The sequence below is a fragment of the Gymnogyps californianus genome, chromosome 6, assembly GCF_018139145.2.
Source record: "Gymnogyps californianus isolate 813 chromosome 6, ASM1813914v2, whole genome shotgun sequence".
In the NCBI taxonomy this organism is placed as follows: Eukaryota; Metazoa; Chordata; class Aves; order Accipitriformes; family Cathartidae; genus Gymnogyps; species Gymnogyps californianus.
The window spans coordinates 10,879,829-10,892,256 of NC_059476.1; positions in this window are offsets into that span (position 1 = coordinate 10,879,829).

Consider the following 12,428-nt stretch of genomic DNA (forward strand, 5'->3'; position numbering starts at 1 on the left):
AGCCCACACCTGGTACCTCAGGACAGCCCAGAAAAAATCCCTGATGCCGCTGCCATTGAGTTCCCTCCCTGCAGGCTGGCCAGCAGTGCTCTTTGCTGCACTCACTGCACCGGCACCCTGCTGCTCTTGGCTGTGCCCCATTTAGGGTTAAACAAGGAAAGTTTGCAAAGGACTGACTTGTTACTTGATGCTGGGGCCCACCGGGAGCTTCTCTTCTGCCTCCTTCTTCTGCATCCATTCTTTGTACCCCAGACCCTCGTGATATCAGCTGATGAAGCTGAGGCCAACACTGGCAATCCCAGACACTGGGAGTTATACATCTGTTCTCCTCCTTCCCATCTCTCCCCTACAGGCAAGGATTTAGTGAGGGACGCATTAGAAATCAGGAGCACATCCCAATTTGGGGGTTAAACACTGCTTTTCCTTTCATTCAGGAACTTGTGCTACTTTACTATGCTATTCTTGACATCAGAACTATAGTGATCTGTAAAGCAAGAACAAAATTATTCTTCTTTTCCCCTCTGTAGCTTGACAGAATTATGTATTTTCCGCAAGACACTGCCTCCTTTTGAGGTATGCATTGAAAGCAGCCATACAAAATGCTATGGAAAACTGTGCTCGCATTTTTCTCTAGTCATCTCTTTCCTAAGATACATGAAATCAGTGAAAATGGATGTGTTCTCCCTGCCCTACATTTTGTATGCGATTTCTCAAACTTTTAAAGCCTGCTAAGAGAACCACACCACAGGAGGAAAGCACATCACCCTGGGAAGACTGGTATTGCCAGCAGGGCTGGCAGCAGAGCTGCAGAGCCATCTGAGCAGGTCACCCCCTGGAGCGAGAGCCATGAGCTCCTCCAGCCTCCGGGACTGCCCAGGAATGGAGCTGGCACGCTCCCTCCTCTCGAGCAGACCATGGCAGCAATTAATTGCATAGTAATGCAAGGATGCAATTAGAGCCCGGCCAAACACAACTTACCCCCTCTCTGGGCCTCCAAATTTGGAACATTTTCGCTCAGCAGTTCACCCAGACACACCGGTGAGAGTTGACCGTGGAGGAGCGTCTGACACCCTTGTCAGCACCACCATGCTTCTGTCCTCTTACTCTGCAGGTGAGAGGAGTTGGGTGCTGATGCTCTGAGCAGGCACTTGGATATCTTCCCACTCTGTTTTGCCCATACGGTCGTTCGGGTTTGTTTTGCTGACAGCACTTCACCCTAGCAATCTTGATCTTTCTTCCAGGTGGCCTTTTAGATGGTGTAACTCCCTGAGTTCATACTTCAACCTGCTATATTTCAATTATGCCACTTATAAAGTGGCAGACTACTTACATATAATTTGCTTGTTTGTTCTCCCTTTGCTGTTCCCTGTACTCTCTCTTAGTTTTTATCCTCAAGCAGTGAACTACCCAGACCAGGGCAGTCCTCCGTGGTTGTTTGGAAATAAGCCGAGCACATAAAATCTTATGATTCTGGGTCCATCCTCTCCCCTTCCCCCCACCTCACCACAAATGGACTCTATTACTAATCATAACTCACAGCCAACATCTCTTTGGTTTTAGAGAGGAAGAGATTTTCAGCCTCGGGCAAAAGACATCCAGTCTGATCATGAGAGATGCTGAAGGCTACGGGGGTTGCTGGCTCATAGTATCACTGAGGATATAGTCCTTGGGGAATAACTTCCCTGCTCATCTAAGTTTTCTTTCATCCAAAATTCAGGCCTGCCCTGTCCCGGTTAGCTGAATACAATCTTTAAAAGTAAAGAATGGTTTTGGGTTCCTCTGGTGGGGCTTTTTTGGGTGCTGAGCACCATGGAGGGAACTTGATTTCCAGAGATGGCTGAGCAACTTACTTACTTTCTGAAAAAGAAATCTCTTTACGCATCCCAAGCTGAGCACCCCGAATTGCAGGAATCTGAAATCTCAGGTCACTTTTGAAAATTTTCATAAAACATCTCAGAACAAAAAATAATGTGAAAATTTTGAAGTTCCTATCAGATATGGAATTGGGGTCCATCTTCTCCACTACAAAAAAAATTTTATTTTGGTGTCTTGCAGCATTTAAAAATATTGAAGAAAGGCAATAAACATGTAGAAAGGAAAGTTTTACTATGGCTGAGGTGGAGGTCTGCTACCTGCACTCTGCTACCCTGTCCACTGCTTCCCTTTAAAGCCAGTGGAGGAAGCCCTCCCAGCACACTGACTCTGTGTGTTTGTGTACTATTTACACCTATATTTATATTATTTTAATTACTTTGTATCAAATACAGTTTTTAAAACCTTTCTTTTTGTAACAAAGCTTTCCAGCTCACTTTTGTCTTCCTTTTAAAAATAAACAACTTAAAAGAAGGCAAGATCAGAGGATTAAGTAAATTAATGAGAAAGATACTTAAAAGGCTTTCAAAGTCTCCTTCTTGCAACACTAATATGTAGATTTCTTAAGAAAGTAATCATGAGTTTGCAACTCAAATTAGCACCACCATATATGTTAAGGGGGTCTGACTCAGGAGGTATGAAATTTGGACCCATCTCCATAAAAGAGACAAACCACATTTGGTTTCATATTCTTTTTCCTTTCACTGCATTTTCCTCTAACTAGCTGGTGATAGCATTTCTATTTTCAGACTCAATGTGGCATGCATGCTTTGGGTTATTCAAAGAGAGGAAAGTTGTGCATCTTTATGCACCAGGTGTAGCAAGCACGGGGCAACGTGCCGCTCAGCTGTCGGGAAAGGCGTGAAGAGCTCGGTCTCCGAAGCAGCTGGCAGGTGCCCGCGAGTTGCTCTGCAGGCACAGAGGGATGGGGAGACGGGGAGGGGATGCTCGAGCTAGTAAGAAACAGAAAACACAGATAGACACAACTGAGGCCAAGCTTTGAAAGGACAAACCATACAGGCTACAGACAGATGTCTTAGCCAGGAGGCACGGAAAAGTATGAAAGTAAGATGCAATTAGGAGTATTTGTCATAAGGAGCGTTAGGAGAGCGAACAACTTTGACAACCTAACCTGTGGCATGTAGGCAACTTGTGGCTTGTTGTCACTGAAGCCAAGGTGCAAGAGTCACCATTTTACAAAAAGCCCAACTTTTTCCCACTTCACTCCCTTAAGGCACTGGAGAATACAGCAGCTCTGCACTCTGCAGTGCAGCACCTCCTCTCCTTCACGCTTATTTTCTGTTGGGTGGAAATACTCTGGCTTCTCACCACGAGGAGGAGAGACTCTGAGCACAAAGCACGTGCACTCCAACAGCACCAAGTGAGCACTGCGCTTTGCATGTCACAGTCACAGATAAGCAGCGGGGCTGAGACGTATGCATTGCATTTCGATGTTGGACACAGATAAATATTTTTCTCCTCAACAAACAGGTTGAAGTCTAAGGTTGGATGAGAGTTAAGAGCGCGCAATTCTTTCCCCTGATTAGCGAAGGAGAAGGTTGAACCTGTTCCCCTCATCAGTGGCAGTCCAGGCTTCCTCCGCTTTCACCTGCAGAGTAACCATGCCCGCTGCGTGCGTCCCTGTCCTCCTTGGCAGGAGACTGGCAGGGCATTTCCCCAATCTAATTCTAGGGATCTTGCCCATGTATCCTTGCTGCCTATAGAAGGCACTTCAGATCACTAACCTGCTAACTTAGTTTCCCTGGGTAAGAACCTAAATTTGTGTGGGACAAGTCTGGGCATGGAGGGTGAAGCCAAAGGTGTCCCTTTGTGTCCATTAGCAGAGTTATGCAGGCTCCTTGCACCTCCTCTGAAGGATCTCAGCTTTACCCACCCGAAATTTGGCTGTGTGAATACACTCCATCCTGCAATCCTGAAAAATCAATGCAAGACTTAATTCTCCAAGTTGGTGTCTTAAAGAAGTTTGGAGCAACACCCCTGTTTTGGCCGATGGAAATGTCTCAGGCCACAGGAGATGCTCCCATCTCCCAAAATCCTCTGAACAAGGAGCCCCAACAAGTGGAGAGACCAATTTTAACAAAATTTTTAGTAGCATTTAGAAATTTAAGTATCTAAACTTTGTGAGGATGGTTTAGTCTTGGTTAAAAAAAAAAAAAATTCCCTAAAATATTGTTGAAAAGGTATCAAATAAGATTAATGGTGAAGTAAGCGCGCGCGTGTGTGTGTGTGCACATAAGCATGCTACAGAATTCTTTTATCTCATTGAAAGACATTTGATACTTATTAAAAGATTATTGCTTTAAGGCATATTTTGATTTTCTGCCTAAGACTGTGTGGAGAGTCTTGCTACTGAGATAATAACAAAGAAACCTTAAACATGAAAAAAATACCCACATGAAAGATAATATGTTCCCTATTAGTACTGGTATCATTTTCCGTGGGATTACTTCTCTCCAAATATAACAGAAGTTGAAAAGTAAAAGCCCATTTCCAGTAAAAAGAGACACCACACGGTAGTTTTGAACTTTTTTTTTTATTCAAAACTGCTGGTGTGTGATACTTCATTAAGCAATTATCAAGTTACTATTTACTTCAAAAATTTATTTACAGTTTCAAGATCTATGCTAAGGAGAATACACTCAACCATGCTGCATATATCAAGACATACAGAGTTAGACAAATCTATTAGACATGCCCCAACAACGCTTTTAAAACTTGAGAAAGCTACACTTTTTTCTGCTCTTAGATGAAAGCATTTTGGGGAGCCGAAAAGTAATCATGTGCAATTTTAGAATGATTGAAACCTTTTAGAAACTTGTATACGTATTTGATGTATTTTTATATATATATATATATATATATATTTGATGTGTGTGTTTTTTTACTTTGGTGTTTCTAGTCTCAGTTTACAGCACCTTGCTTTCTGCCTTCAGACCTTGCGGAAAGCTGGAGAGTCAAGCGTAACGTGGGTAGAAGAAAATTTCAATCAATAAGATGGCACAGCTGTAAATATAAGCTCCTTTTAGCTGCAAAACTGTTAGTTTAGAGGAGTAATTTAATTTTTATTGAAGATAATTATAGTCCATTTGAATTGATCTAGGTGCAGGAGATGATAACCTTCTTTGGGGGAAAGGAAAACAATTACGGTACATAAAACTAAATAAACAGCATGGAAGCAAATGACAATTCCAAATTTACAGACCCTTCCTAGTGTACAATGTACTGAAGTTTAAATACCACATTAACAACCTCCTGAGCAGGGAGACATTTTAAATACATGCCTGATTAGTGAAATGGCACATACAATTCATTTTCCTATGAAGATGTGCAAATATATTATTTACTCAGAAGTGTTTACGCATTAAGATTTAGACGAATATTTTCTGTGTTATGACCTACACTTATTTCAACAACATCCATCACCAGAATAACTGTGCTGCCTGTATGAACATGTATATACTCATTTGTATGAACATCAATGAGCAGGTTATGTGGAACACATTTAGAAGAAGAAAAAATAAATAAATAAAGCTGTGATTTTTTTCCTCTTTTTTTTCTCACAGAACAGAAAGGTTAAGGGATCACTGAGTGAGGCAAGAAGTTCTTTGGCATTAGAGGGAGACTGCAGATCAAGAGAATATTATTTTAATAGCAAAATAAAATCTCTTTTACATTCAGTACTTCCTTTGTTTCATCCAGGACACTAGGCATTAGAAAAGGGACACAGCCCTAGGAATGTAGCAACCCAAACCCCATTAAACATGCATAGGGAAGATTTCCAGCCTGCTGTGCAGGGAGTTACATGCCCAGGCTCTGTTAACAACAGTAATTGTGCATATAATTTCCTGTGCGTTGCTCTGAAAATTCACCCTACAGACTTTAGCTCCATGTCAAGTAACTCAGCAGCCATTTATTATATTCTGAGGGCGGAAACCAGAACTTTGAAACTGCAGGATGGAAGCGGTCGCCTTTGCTCCCCTCCCTTTCTCACACTTTTCCCAGTCTCAACCAACCAAAGGGAAGCTCTGAGGACCAGGTCCTCAGACGAAGGGGGAGTGCATCTCCAAAGGATGCAGAGTCTCCTGTGTGGTGATGGCTCCCCGTGCCTGGTCTGGGCTCTGCAGGACTCATGTTGGTCTATGCTGGGGTCAGCAGATGTCTGCTTGCAGACAGACCTCTCTGGACCTTGGTTTCACCCCTGGGGACCTTGCAGAGGCCTGGAGGGGGTAGTCCACGTGCGGGTGGCCCATGGAAGAAAGGTACAGCTGCAGTGTGGTGCAGGGCTTATACCCACAGGGGCCAGAACAGGGGAGAACTGGCAGCTCCCACATGGTAGAAACAAATAAGTTTGCCTAAAGTGACAGACTCAAGGTGCCTCAATAGCGGGTATTAAATTGCAAGTGGCTGACCCCAGAGAATGGGCTGGTGCTGAGGTCCCCCCAGGGATTCTGGATAAGGGGAATCCCTAAGAAAATTACCAGGACAGAAGGTCCAAGTGAAGCTCTGAGAGGAAACATTTGGAACAGGAAACCCAGATGAAAGTGCCCCAGTACCAGGCACAACCGTGAGGCATACCAAGCACCCACAGCTGCCCTGGAAAGCTCAGAGTTTCATGGGATCGGACCATAGAATAATCGAAATAAAACCTTTCTGTCCTGGAAAAGCAGCAAAATGCCAAGCTGCCTTCCCTGGCAGACAAGCAATTAAAAGTTTGGCTCCATCTGCTCACAAAAGAGTGAAAGCAGAAAGGAAAATGGAGACTAGATCTGAGGACACTGCAGAATCAGGGCAAGCCATGAAAGTAATTTGCTGTAGGAGACCACTGGGTTCCAGAAGATCTTACATTGAATTACGTTGAATACGACCACCCCCCATCCCCATCTAGTCCTCTGTACTTGGATACTGCTTAAAAAAAGTACACAAATTAATCATCCACATAAGTACGCACACACTCAAGCATCCAAACCACCAGTCTGACCGTGAAACTAAAGAATCCCATCTTCTCCATTGTGCTCCTCACCAAACGACCCCCTCAGCCGCTCTCGTAGCACCAGACGGAAAGGATGGGGGGAAAAAGCAGAACAAAACCAAGATGGTCTTGGCACAGTGTGCCCACAAGGTTAGGCTGTGATCCACTAATGAATAAGGTTCTCCAGGGAACAATCCCACATCAGTAGGTGGAACGGCTAATCTAATAGGTTTCTTCCATATCTAAATTCTATAATAGTGTAACTTGCAGCAGGGAGCATGTGATCACTCTTTGAATAAGCAGTGGGAGGGGAAAGGATATGTTTAATGGCCAGAATTAGTTTCCTTACATTGGTTTCCCAAGCCATTGTGCAGAATATGCAGCCTAAGAGTAGTGCGAGACTTTTTTTTTTTTTAATTTTGAAATGGTACACATCAAATACACCCATCCCCCAGTCACAAGAAAATTCTCGCCACATGCTTCTGTCCTCCAGACTTACACAGCATTTTATTGTATGGAACACATCAAAAGGGTTTGGTTCCCTTGTAAAAGTTTTACAGGAAAATCATTGAAGAGCAGTGTAACTTTTTTTTTTTTTTTTTTTAATTCAAAACTAGAACCAATATTCTGGATTCCCACACTTTGGTGTGGACTCAGAGAGAGCTGTGCTTTTCTGTACAGTAGAGCAGAAATACAGACCCTGTATAATTAGAATTGCAGTCATGGCCTGTGGGATCTAGTGATTTGGACATATTTTATTTAACCAGCTTAGTAAAAGGTAATATTCAGCAGCTGTGATCTATAGCAGAATTACAATTTTCAGGGTCAAGGAGGGATTTTGATATTAGGAGGTTGGGCAGAATTGCTGTAAAATCTCATGAGCTGTCGTTAAAAATAAATGAGAAAATAGGTTATCCAAGAGTCATTGTAAGGGAAAAATCAATAGGCAGTGTCTATTCACTTGGGCTATCAAAATCCTTGAAATTTGAACAAAAGTTTCACGTTTAGTGTGCTGTAGGTTTTGAAATGTAAGTGGTGAATGCTCTGTGGGTACAAATTCATTGTGCTGTGCATTCAAACAAGGAGAAACCCTTCTGAAGTTCTGGAGTTCTCTATTAAGATAGTATAGTTCCTTCGTCACTAAGTCAGACATGTAAAACAGTTGCCAGCGAAACTTCAGAAGCAATTTTAGCTAACTGATGACAAACTCTCTCTTGGAAATATATCACATTTCTTTATCTCACCTTGCTCCTCTGGGGTTCCCTCCCGCCTCTGGCTCCCAGCGGATGCGGGAAGGGGCTGCAGCCCTGGAGCCCGGGCAACTTTCTGCAAGCACACTCGCCTGCTGTGAAACTGCAAACGATGGAGATTGGAAATGAGCATTATTGATAATTCGGAGCAGTACACATAATTGATATGGAAAGGGAGTATCATCCTCATTCAGAAACAATTAACTTCCCCCTCCAACACAGCAGTTCAAAGAAGCCTCAGCCTTTTAAATATGAATGAGTATAACTTCAAAATATGCAACTATTAGCTATTACAATATACACATGGAGTAGGATTTTTTTTTTTTGTATTCTTGTAGCTACCAAATTTAAGTGTGTTGTGGACGCAGATGTGCAGGTGCACAAGTCGTGCGTGGACTCCAATAGAAGTGGGGAGGGCAAAATGAGAGGTTCACACTGCTGTCAGATTGTATTATTTTATTTGAGCCACAGCCTGATACAACCCAAAAGTCCAGTTAATTCTTGGTTCAAGACAGACGACTGAGACTTTACAGAATATACAAGAATTAGAAGAAAACACTTATTGCAAACGGACAGCCAAAAAGAAAACCTTTCCCCAAAGCTCAACAACGCCGAGGAACTCAACAGACTCTTCTGCAGAAGCCCGATGAAGATTTGTACATTGTTAATTTGATTGCAGAGGGTGCATGTTAAATAGAAAAGAACTGAGTATGTCACTGTCATCTGAATCCATTCAGTCAGTGCAACAAAGGTATATTTAACTAAAATATGAAACAGACTTGCTAACACTGCATTATTTTCTCAGGCTTACAAAGTTAAAAAAAAAATTAAACTGAATATAAATGACTTCAAGCATTTTTTATGACACCCACAGCCTAAGTGATCCAGATAATGTAATCTAACCATCATTAGAAACCATGAAATTACAATTCCTCCGGGATGGATATTTATCTCTCTGTTACATACAGAAAGGCGATTAATTAGTAGCTCTTTCAGTGTTTAACATTACTGTGTACTGAGGCTGATTAAAATCTAACTATAGAACGGCTATCATAGCTAACACGTAATCTGCGGAAAGTTTAGCTGGGGCATGAAGAAGCACCTTAAAAAGAAAACTTAAAAAAATCTACTCTTAGAAGTAGGTAGCTTCAAAGCCAAACCCCAGGCTTCCTTCTAATTTCTATTACACACAGTAATCATGACAATTACTGAGATTTCAAAAACCTCAATATTAAAAACAACTAAACCCACGTCAAATATTTTTGCAAAGCGGTAGAATTCACAGAATACCCATTCGTTTTCGAGGAATGTATACAGTGCATGGTCATGAAGTGAATCACACAGCGGTGTCTTGAATGGCTTATTCTGAAATTTAAATGGGAGCGTTTGCTGGGGCATGTGTGTGTGTGTACCCTGTACAGACAGCACAGCGCGCACACGCTGTGTGGGCTAAATTCATATTTCTGGTGTAATTTCACTGGCTCGTGTGGAATGCACCAAAGATGTGTCAATGTGTGCGCGCAGACAGTTTCCTCCAGGATCTCACAAGGGACAAGAGGACATGGATAATTTCACTTTGGGAGGAATAAACAGAGGCAACTTTAGTAGGTTTGATTTCCAGAGCATTCCTACTGTGAATGAAAATATTGGAGGAATTTCATGCAAGGGCAGCTGAAATACCAGAAAAATCCCAAATCACTAGCCGTTATTTTGAAAAGAATTTCCTATTTTGGCATCACTGTACCTAAGTATGCGCACTAATAGGTTTGGGCTGGTTGAGAAGAGGGAAGAAACTTTAAAAGCAAATGTGAAGAGCTCAGCAAAAAGACCAAGGTAACCCTGTTTTTATTTAATTTTTTGCAACTATCAGCTGAGGCCACAAATCAGTATTGGACATCGATCGTATTTTAGTGAGGATACACAGAAAGAAATTAGAAGTACTTTTAAAATGAAGTGTAAAGAAAGGACACCTTACCACCCCCACACCCTGCCAGTTCAGGTCCCAAAGAACTGAGCCAAATGAGAACTAATCCTCTCCATTGTGTCAAGTATTGTGTAGATGCTGCTCTCTTCTGGCTGCCTACACAAATTTTAATATGCAAAATGTTAATAAAAAGTGAAATAAAAGGCTGAGAAAAATCAAACATGGCCTCACTGTGCCGAGGGTAATGGAGGCACCTCCGAGGCCTCACTGTGGAGAGCTGACCCATACCCAGCCGCTTCGTAGTTCTGCTCCAACACCACACTGACCAGGAGCTCTTCCAAAATCCCCCTCCTGTCTTCCTGAGTACCTCACTCAGGATGGCCCAAGTTCATATTTAGAGGCAAGAGGAAGGCACGCTCTTATTTTTCAAGCTGGAGATGGCCAGCGCTATCTACTGCAGGCACCTGTCAGCCATATCAGGCAGGGCAAGGGGCACAGCTGTTAATGATGCTGGGGTTGTGCGTTTAGCCATTTCGCGCTTCATGACAACCTGAGTAGCAATAGCTCAGTTTCATATTCTTACAAAAACAAGGACAACTGAAACCCAGTGAGAAGATTAAAAAAAAAAAACAAACACCAAAAAACTTTTAAACTCTCAAGTGACCATTGCATCAGGACAAGGATCTTCGAGCCTACCCAGCACAACCAAGCTACCCAACCAAGCATATCACTGGACACATGCCCCCTGCTTCAGAGAGAGCAGAGGAGGAGAAAGATTCCTTTGAACAGGTTGGAGGTAGGAAATAAGAAGTCACCATGGCATCCCATTGCTCCACTGTGGGATGCAACAGGGTAGGATGTTACTGGGGCCCAAGGTGACCCCAAGATGGTTGACTTCTTTCCACCCCCTAGCTCCACTGCAGCTCCATGCTACATACGTGTCCTTGTCAGGCACCTCTGACCACCCTCTCAGCAGATTTCCTCACGCAGATCTAATGGCCCTGCTGGGTCATTCCTGTGCTTCAGAAGAGGTGCTACGCTTACCGCTCCATCCATCTTATCTGCCCATGTGGTAACATCATTTAACTGTTGCCTGAGAGAAGGCTGCTCTGAGGGCAGGTGGGACCTGTAGGCAGTGTGAGTTCAGACTGTCCATAGGCACCCAAGTCACCAGTCTGAGCTTCAGGATAGCTCAGGCACTGCATGCAAGCCAAAATAGCTCATCCTAGAGACAGAGGAAATCAACCAACACAGACTTAAACCCACGCTAATTTGTCATCCTTCCTAAGGTTTCTTCTCAAAAGATAAAATTCATCTCTAACCCAAGGGACAACATCTGTCTATGTTCAATGTCACTGCAGCCCTACTGATCACCCAGCCAGGACACAAGGCTTGGGCTGAACCCTTATGAAGGTGAGAAGTATTTTCCCTGGCGAGAGACCAACTGCTCTTGGTGGAAGAGGACATGAGCTTTGCCGCCATGCATTTGCGTGGCACTGGTTTGCTTCTGCTGCGGGAAGGAGAGGAAGCACAGTGCTCGCGGCGTCTGCGGGACTCGCAGGGATATCTGTTACAATTCATTAAGTAGCGCTCTAAGAAGTTACAACAATAACATTTTAACAGAGTTTCCAGAGGGAGTCTCAGAAACTACAGGAAAAGCCGACAAGTTTCAATCCATTTATCAAAGCACTTCAAGACAGATGAAACAGCAGAGCTGCTTAGTGAGGAATGTCTCTCTTTCTGGGTGTCCAGAGCATTTCAGTAAATAAAAAGCTCTTTAAAAATAAGTCAATACAATGGAATCCCTTTTGCCTTTTGCCAGCGCTTGTATTACACTTACACCCAAATGACCCTCCTACCTATAATACTGCAGCATTTACATACACATCAAATGGGTGCTTTTCACTTACATAATACATTTAATCCAAGGATTACAGAGCACATAATGTATTAAACATTACAACACCTCGTGAGGTAGGTTAGCATTAATGAAGTTGCAGTGGGTAAACTGAGGCACAGGCTAGCTTTATGACTTGCCTGTGGTCCCACAGGCAATCAGCGGAAAAGTCATTAAGACGTTCTTCAGACAAACAGCAGACACACATATGCACATACTTGCATGGGTAAAATAGCCTAATCCACGTTTCAAAAGCAACTTTAGCTACCCATCCAGAGACACTCAGGTCCTGATTTTCTGAGGGCAGAACAAAAGGCAAATAGGAGAAGATAAAAAGAATGGAAAGCAAATATTTGCTGTTAGAAATAACGTTTTTTTGTATGCCAAATTGTGTATGCAAAACAAGAGGCATCCAAAACTGAAGGACACTTTAGATGCTGGTCTCCAATAATTTGATTTTCTGAGTAAAGATTTTTCTAGACCTGCAACAGGGGT